We start from the raw sequence: 8,558 nt of genomic DNA on the forward strand, positions 1-8,558 counted from the left end.
CTTTACGAGCTACCTATGATGTGGTTTACTAATGTAAACTGTAGACTATATATACTTCGATAAATGGTATACAGCCCCTCTCGTGTATATATATTGCTGTCAGCTTGCACTGGTGTTAGGCTTAAAGCCTATCATCCTCTGGAGGGTTATTAAGGCGACTACAACAGCCTACTGACCAAGCAGCCAGTATACTTTAGTCCCATACAGTGTCCAGGACTAAACTAAACTCTCACTGTATATACAACGAGAAACGGGACGCACTTCTCGGTGTATTCGTCCCCCTGATGCGATAATTTTTGTTATGAATTTTACATATACTTATTATTGTGAATTTGATTTTTTACTTCCGTGAGTGCATTTTGACCTGTTAAAGAACAAAAAAACAATAAATAAGGAGACGGTTATAACTTTTATTTTTACATGTACAATAATGCAAAAATTATTAACGAATAGATGTTATTTTAAAAGATTTTGGCCCCCCAAAAATCCCAGCAAACAAGATCAACATGAGTAGAAAATTTGAGTGGCTTCAGGGTGGAGTGAAGCACTTCGTCACAGCTGGGCGGTGGATCCTTCTACTGAGCAGACATCTGCGCTTCCCACCACACCTGCCGTACACTCCATGTCACGTAGTAAATATTCAGAGTATATCTCTGGTGCTCTGTTAAGTCTGCCATGTTTTGGTCGCTAGATGAGTCGTGAAGCTGTGGTTAAAGATGGCCATCATGTAAGAGGTTGAAGGCACAACCTCTGGCTTGGAGACGTACCTGCCACATAACAGCAGCGTCCAGGGTCGTGGTACCCATGCCTGGGATATGGGTGGGTACAGTGGTATTGTACTCCACTGTAATAATGTCCAAGATAACGACAGAGGCGCTCCGCTCCAGGGATAGGGAAGCCTCGTGTTTCATCTGTAATTAGTACAGCAGCCTTAGGATGTAAGTTTAGTTGTTCAACAGCAGGTAACAGGAAGATAATCTCGTCATAAGGGTTGCTCTAGACGTCCCGCCCATTGCGTATTTTGTTGACGCGTCGGTGAGGGCTTCGGAACTTCCTGGTGTGGTATCCGTAGCCTTTACGGACCCAGTCCAACCCACGTAGGGGATTGGACTGGGTACGGTAATCACCTGAACGTCTTGGTTCGAAATCTCCGAGAAAGTCGTCGTCCTCGTCGACATCGGCAGCAGCCCACGACATCGTCAACACCGTAAGAAACACCAAACTTGTTACGTGCCACATCTTCATCCAGAATAAAGAAAACGGGAAAAATGAATTACATATCGTTCAAAGACTGTAAATATTCGCTTTATTATTATAGATACAAGAATAATAACAAAAAACACGTGATCAGTTATGCGTAAGTATCAGAAGAGAAAAATGAAAAAAAATCTGAGCGCTTTCGCGATTTAACGATTTTAATTTCGCGTTTTCAAGGAGTGCAGTAGATAGAGGGTCCGTCTAATTACCAAAAACTACCACATACTACACACGCTTCAGAAAACTTCCTGGCAATACGTTAGTAATGAATAAATATGATATATTAAGTTAGGCTGACCTAACCTAACCTAACCTATCCTAACCTATCCTAACCTAACCTAACCTAACCTAACCTAACCTAACTTAACCAAACCTAACCTAACCTAACCGAAGCTTGGATCGTCGACTTGATTTGGCGTCACCAGCTTTTTATTTTCGTCTAATTTCTTTATAAAAAGATACTTTTTTGGATTAAAATTATGTTTTTTCATGTTGTATGTTCAGCACCAACATTGTAATGATTAAATATATCATATTTATTCATTACTAACGTATTGCCAGGAAGTTTTCTGAAGCGTGTGTAGCATGTGGTAGTTTTTGGTAATTAGACGGACCGTAGATGGGTAATACTTGGGTGTGGGCTTACATGACCCCTGTGACTTTAAGTATGATTTTAAAATGCAGTTTACCTGTTCGCATTATTCATTTTACATGTCACTTCCTTATGTTTTGTTTGTGTTTCTTAGTCTACTCAGGAGTAGGTGTTATACACACCTACACCCTTCTATAATCCCTCTCATGTTCTTGAAAATGAGTTAAATCACGAAAGCGCTCTGATTATTTTCGTTTCATCTCCTATGTAGATACGCATTATCATAGACATCAAATTTTAAGGAAATTTTGATAACTTCTCTATTGATGATGAAGGCTTGTTTAACTAAGAGCAGTATATAATAGCTAGGAGCGGTCCAGATATACTTTATACATTTTGACAAGTTTTTGTTAATTAAATTTTTCACGTTTGAAAGTGAAAAAGTGATATGATCTACTTTAGCCACGTTATTGTGACTCATCGCCTGCATTTTCACGTTTGTTTTCAGTGTGAAGCACTTGGAAATATTATCTTACGATATGCGCGTTACCCCTCTGGTGATGCTTATAACCTGTGACTGGTCTGTGACTGGTTTGGTAGTGAAAGCCTCTCGTTATCCTGCCTCTCGGCACTGGAGGTACTGAGTTATATCTCTCCTCCCTAAGACAGGTCTAGGAATATGATCAAGGTCTATCCACAAGACGTTTCGACAACATCCGTTTTCTGATGGTCAAAACCGTTCGGTTTGGATACATTAGCTTAGGCTATCGTAGGGACGGTTAGGATTCGTTAACTTACGTAAATTTTACGTTAGGTTAGGCTAGGTTAGGTTTGACTTGTTTAGGCTTGGCTATATTAGGATGGGTTAAGGTAGGTTAGGTTGGATTAGTTTAGGTTGTGTTAGGCTAGGTTAGACTGGGTTAGGCTAAGTTGAGTTGAGTTAGGTTGAGTTAGGTTTGGTAAGTTCTCGTGTTTTAAAATCCGTGAGTGAACCGTGTTGTGTAGGCTGCGACTTGCGTTCGTCTGCAGCACCACCACCTGGTTCCTCACAGCCACGTCCAACACAACACAGCTGCCCACTTCTCGTGTGGTAATGACAACACTTATCACAAGTACAATCTTAAATTATTTTTAAATTGTTTAAACTGTATAAAATTGGTTATACAACTTATTCCCAATTGTGTGCAGACTGAACATCACCAGGCACTTTACCCCTTGTAGGGCAGATATCGAACCCACAACATAACAATAAAAGCTGTTTTAGCAAAGCCAGACTATTTCACTGAGCTTAACATTAAGCTAAAGCCATTCAAAGCAGGCATTTAAGTGCCAGTTTGTTCAACCTATTGTCAACCAGAGGTTATCATCCATAATACTTTATCTAAATGGCATTAAATACAATTTTCAGCTCGTGAACCTCTCGCCCTTCACCTCACTCTGCTGCCTTTCTCTGCCGCTCTTTCTGTAAACGACTTTATAATGGTTCAGGGCGGACCGTGACACCATTTCCATTATTTTCTGATGTGTGTCCGTCATACGTTTTGGGTAGAACCGTCTGACATGGTTTAGACACAGCTGTCACACATGGTTTAGACAGAGCTGTCACACATGGTTTAGACAGAGCTGTCACACAAGGTTTAGAGAGAGCTGTCACACAGGGTTTAGACAGAGCTGTCACACAGGGTTTAGACAGAGCTGTCACACAGGGTTTAGACAGAGCTGTCACACAGGGTTTAGACAGAGCTGTCACACATGGTTTAGACAGAGCTGTCACACAGGGTTTAGACAGAGCTGTCACACATGGTTTAGACAGAGCTGTCACACAGGGTTTAGACAGAGCCGTCAGACAGGGTTTAGACAGAGCTGTCACACAGGGTTTAGACAGAGCTGTCACACATGGTTTAGACAGAGCTGTCACACAGGGTTTAGACAGAGCTGTCACACATGGTTTGGTTGAGTCGTCCGGCATGGTTTAGTTAAGCCGTATAACATGGTTTCAGTAAGCAAGGGTCGCCGTGGCCGAGTAGGCTAAGCTATTTCTTCATTCGCTGAGTCATTGGGGATTTTTTGAATGTTTACTAAAGTTATTATTTAATATCAGTCAAATTTTACTTAGGTAGTATCGAGGAATATTGGCTTATACTGGGAATAGGTCAGGCTGCTAATTTAGTTTGGATCAGAGTACACGAAATGCATTGTTACAAGAGTTGAATTGAACGCGTCTATCAATGTTTAATAGGTCTACCAATGTCAATGTCTACCAATGAATTTTAGGTATGACTCTTGGTCACTAAGATGGGAGGGGGGGGGAGGGGTTACATAATTCCCCCGCCTTGGTGCCTTGTTTTGATAATCACTGACTACCGTGGGGGATAATACCAGTTTATGACTGCTCAGGTCATAAACCACAGCTCAAAGGTCACAACCACAGGGATAATAACCATTCGGTATGACTCAAGGGTTGACTACGCAGTTGACCAAATACAGCTGTAGGAGCGTATGATACCGGACGACATATAATAACCCACGTTCAAGCTATTGGTTACGATTGAGAAATCTGTTTAGTTAACATGTACGATATTGTGCGCATCTTCACGCGCATAACAAAGTGTTCCACTGCGCCGCTTCTCAGGAGAAAAGATCCAGGACAGGGGGGGGGGGAGAAATAGCCTAAGCTACTCTATCCCTTTGAAATGTAGTTGTTCTTGTTTCAATAGACATACTTAACGAAACCTGAAACTGAGCGGCCCGAAACGCTTTGCGTAATAGTGGCTTTAGGCATTGTATGTATTAGCTCTATCTGTAAATTCATCAATATTTGTATCACCAATATTTGTAAATTCATCAATATTTGTATTTGTATCAATGTATGTATGTACTTTACCTGAATAAACATTTGATTTTTTTTGAATTTTTGAACTTGAACTTGATCCAAGACGCAGGCAACACCACACAAAGAATCCGGGGCTGCAGTTGGCGCCATACTGAACCTCCACCGCGACACGCAACCACACAATGTATCTGGATGCAGGAAGCAACCACTGTACCAATTCCTTATGATAACATAATCTATGCAAAAGCTGTGACTTGGGGGGGGGGGGGAGGGGACGAAGAGGATTGTTGTGGCTATATCTGAGTATGTGAGTGATATGCTGTATGACAATACAGACCCGAGTATATACACTTGTTCACCACACATGTTGATAATTATACACCAGTATACATACTTATACGTGAAGGGAGGTAAAACAAAAAATAGTGAGTGTGACTGGACCAGGTAGAGGAAGTGTGAGGAGGGTAGACATGAGTGGGTATAGAGGGAGGGGTGACGTGATTTTATTCACCTTGGGCATTAGGAGCCGCATGTGAAATGTTTTATTTATTTATTTATATTTTATTTATTTATATAAACAAGAGTTCTTACATTCTTGTACAGTCACTAGCACGCATAGCGTTTCGGACAGGACCTTAATCCTAATTTTCCCTGGAATACGACCCGCCAAATCGTTTAACAACCAGGTACCTATTCACAACCTGGATGAACAGAGGCTACAGTTAAGGATTGGGGCCCAGTAAATCCTCCCCGTTACATCCATAGTTAGTGTGGTAAACAGTTGATATGACTCAGGGCGTGGATCACCTAATTTTCCAGTGCTCAAGTGGATGCTCCGGGAAGGGCATGTTCCATTGGGTAGCGGTTAGTTGCCTTGGGATCCTTCCATTTTTAAGGCTGGCTCAGTAGCTCAGTTGTAGCTACTGAGTCAGTAGCTTATAGCTACACTATAAGCAGACCCACCTGGACACTATAAGCAGACTCACCTGGACACTATAAGCAGACCCACCTGGACACTAAGCAGACCCACCTGGACTCCACAGGTGTTGGAGGGGTGAACGGTGGCTTCTGAGGGCTGGTGTGGTGCTGAGGTCAGTGTCGTGCATGGTTATATACTGGCCTGGCACTCTACCCCGGTGGGGGAGGGCCGGGGTGTTGCATGGGGAGGGGGCGTACTGTCATTGGTGGGAGGGGCAAGACTTATCTCTCACTGTGGGAGCACCACAAGAAACACTTCAGCGAACACATATGGTTTGTGAATCAAGAAGATTCATTCTTCTCTGAACCTCCCTTACTTATCTCTCCCTCCCTTACTTATCTAGCTCTCACTCTCTTACTCATCTCTCTCTCGCAGTCTCATTTCTTCCTCATCTCCCCCTCCTAGTCTCATCTCTCTAATGACAGGTTAAACCGGACTAGCTACGCTGGGATAAATCCAAGATCCAACAGCATCATATAAAGAGTACAAACATGAACTAGCAATAGGTCTGTTGTTTGACACAATGAAGTGTGTCAAACAAAACACTTGCATGGGGAGAGTAACAATCTCGGTTGTCTAACAGACAGTGTCACAGCTGCAATACGACTTGGCAACAAGTATCTCTGGCAACAAGTTATATTATTAGTATTAGTATTAACTGCGCACTCCAATGGTTAAGTCTGTTTAAATAATGGTGGACCTTGAAACTCTTTTATCAACAATATATCATATTTCACCTTGCAGATGACATTTCCTGGATAATGAATAAACACATACACGACATTTGTTTATAGATCAGTTTATTTAAAAACAAATATATCATTAAAGAAATGCCAAGACACAATGTTAAGTATTTATTATAGGCAAAACAATATAAAATAATATCAAAAAGTGATTTGTATATTTTTCAAATTTTCCTTATTACTTTGTTTACATACAAATAAATAAGAGTAACGTACATTGAAATATCCTACCTAAAATTGGCTAGAAATGCAATGTATCGGAAAAACCGACACATTACTAACTTTCCATACAATATGCAGTTAATATTGCTGCTGTTTGACCACATGACTAGCGGGCTACACACTTACTCTACACCAACAAAATGCTGAAGCCTTCTTATCAGATAAGGCTTCCCCAGTATTTACTAGCATATGTAGTCTTAACACCTAGTAACATTGTAGTGAATTGTCTACCAATCGATAATTCTGATTGATAGACTATTACATTAATAACCCCCCCCCCCCACCCAGCTTGTGTAGGAAACGATTTGTGGGAATAAACTTATACAGTCCACTATCGAAACAAATAAATTAATGTAAGAAATAAATTCTATATAAATTAATGTAAAGTAATAAATTGTAAATAAATCAATAAATCCCACGAGGCGGTTTTCCCCCACACAATGGGTCGTTGTATCTTCACACACACACATGTAAATAAATATATAAATCAATTTATTTATTATATATATACCAAGATCAACACCGAGGACTAAATTGTTCACACATCCAGAATCAACATATATTTATTTATTTATTTATATACAAGAAGGTACATTGGGTTTGAGAGAATACATAGCCTAGTATTTAAAATCTTGTAAATAATAGAATGTAAAGCTAAATAGCTAAATCTTGTAAATCTCATTTGAATATTGTCAAGTATCAATACTCAACATACATACACAAGGGCAAGGGGGTTATATACACAGGGGGGGGGGGTGAATACACCCTAAAGTTTACTTAATAGTTGATCAGTGAGCTATTGTAGATGGGGGGGGGGAGGTGTTAATACTCCTCTCAAGGCTGAAAAGTCTTAAGCCATTGATCAAACACCCATTGTTAGTAAATGCCTAGTAGCCTAGTAGTTAGTGTTTTTATATATTTTACTTAAAACTTAAAATTTTACTTATTTGAATATTTATATGCAATATCAGAACAATGATTTTATATATATATATATATATATATATATATACACACATATATATATATATATATATATATATATATATATATATATATATATATATATATATATATATATATATATATATATATATATATATATATATATATATATATATATATAACTGAAAACTCACACCCGCATATGTCCTGGGGACCATTCAGGCTTGTTCGCATATATATATATATATATATATATATATATATATATATATATATATATATATATATATATATATATATATATATATATATATATAAATATATATATATATATGCAATTGACGATCACAAAACACTGATCATTTTATGCGGAAAATCCACAGAGAAATATGAAATGAGGTGAACGTTTCGGCTTTGTTAAAGCCTTTGTCAGTCTGGTGTTGACAAAGGCTTTAACAAAGCCGAAACGTTCACCTCATTTCATATTTCTCTGTGGATTTTCCGTATATATATATATATATATATATATATATATATATATATATATATATATATATATATATATATATATATATATATATATATATATTTATATATATATATATATATATATATATATATATATATATATATATATATATATATATATATATATATATATATATATATATATATTTATATATATATATATATTAATGTTTACACTCAAGCTGAGCTCAACACTATGAATAAAACACAACACCAGTCCGAGGGATGTTGCGTAATTGCTGTTAAACAAGTCAACACAAGAACTTCAATGACCACTGTTGCAACATGCACAGTATTACAAGCACTGTTAAGTAAGTTCAGTAGAACTTCGGCTTCAACCCTTTTTACCCTGTCGTAGCTCAGTCGATTCAGGCAGTGTCTGGGATGCTCCCGGACGCAGGTTCGAATCCTCGTCACGGCCCTTGTGGATTTGTTCATTTATGCACAGTATTTACTGTC

The 8,558-nt window shown here is 38.5% G+C and overlaps 1 long non-coding RNA gene across 1 annotated transcript; it reads right to left on the reverse strand.

Annotated features, from left to right (window-relative positions):
- Positions 1-390: 390 nt before the first annotated feature.
- Positions 391-5,758, reverse strand: LOC138363785 (uncharacterized). Its single transcript, XR_011228119.1, has 2 exons — positions 5,713-5,758; positions 391-1,239 (listed from the first exon to the last, which is right to left on the reverse strand). It is a non-coding gene; the product is annotated as an uncharacterized lncRNA (long non-coding RNA).
- Positions 5,759-8,558: the final 2,800 nt, after the last annotated feature.

Source organism: Procambarus clarkii, chromosome 11 (assembly GCF_040958095.1).
Source record: "Procambarus clarkii isolate CNS0578487 chromosome 11, FALCON_Pclarkii_2.0, whole genome shotgun sequence".
NCBI lineage: Eukaryota > Metazoa > Arthropoda > Malacostraca > Decapoda > Cambaridae > Procambarus > Procambarus clarkii.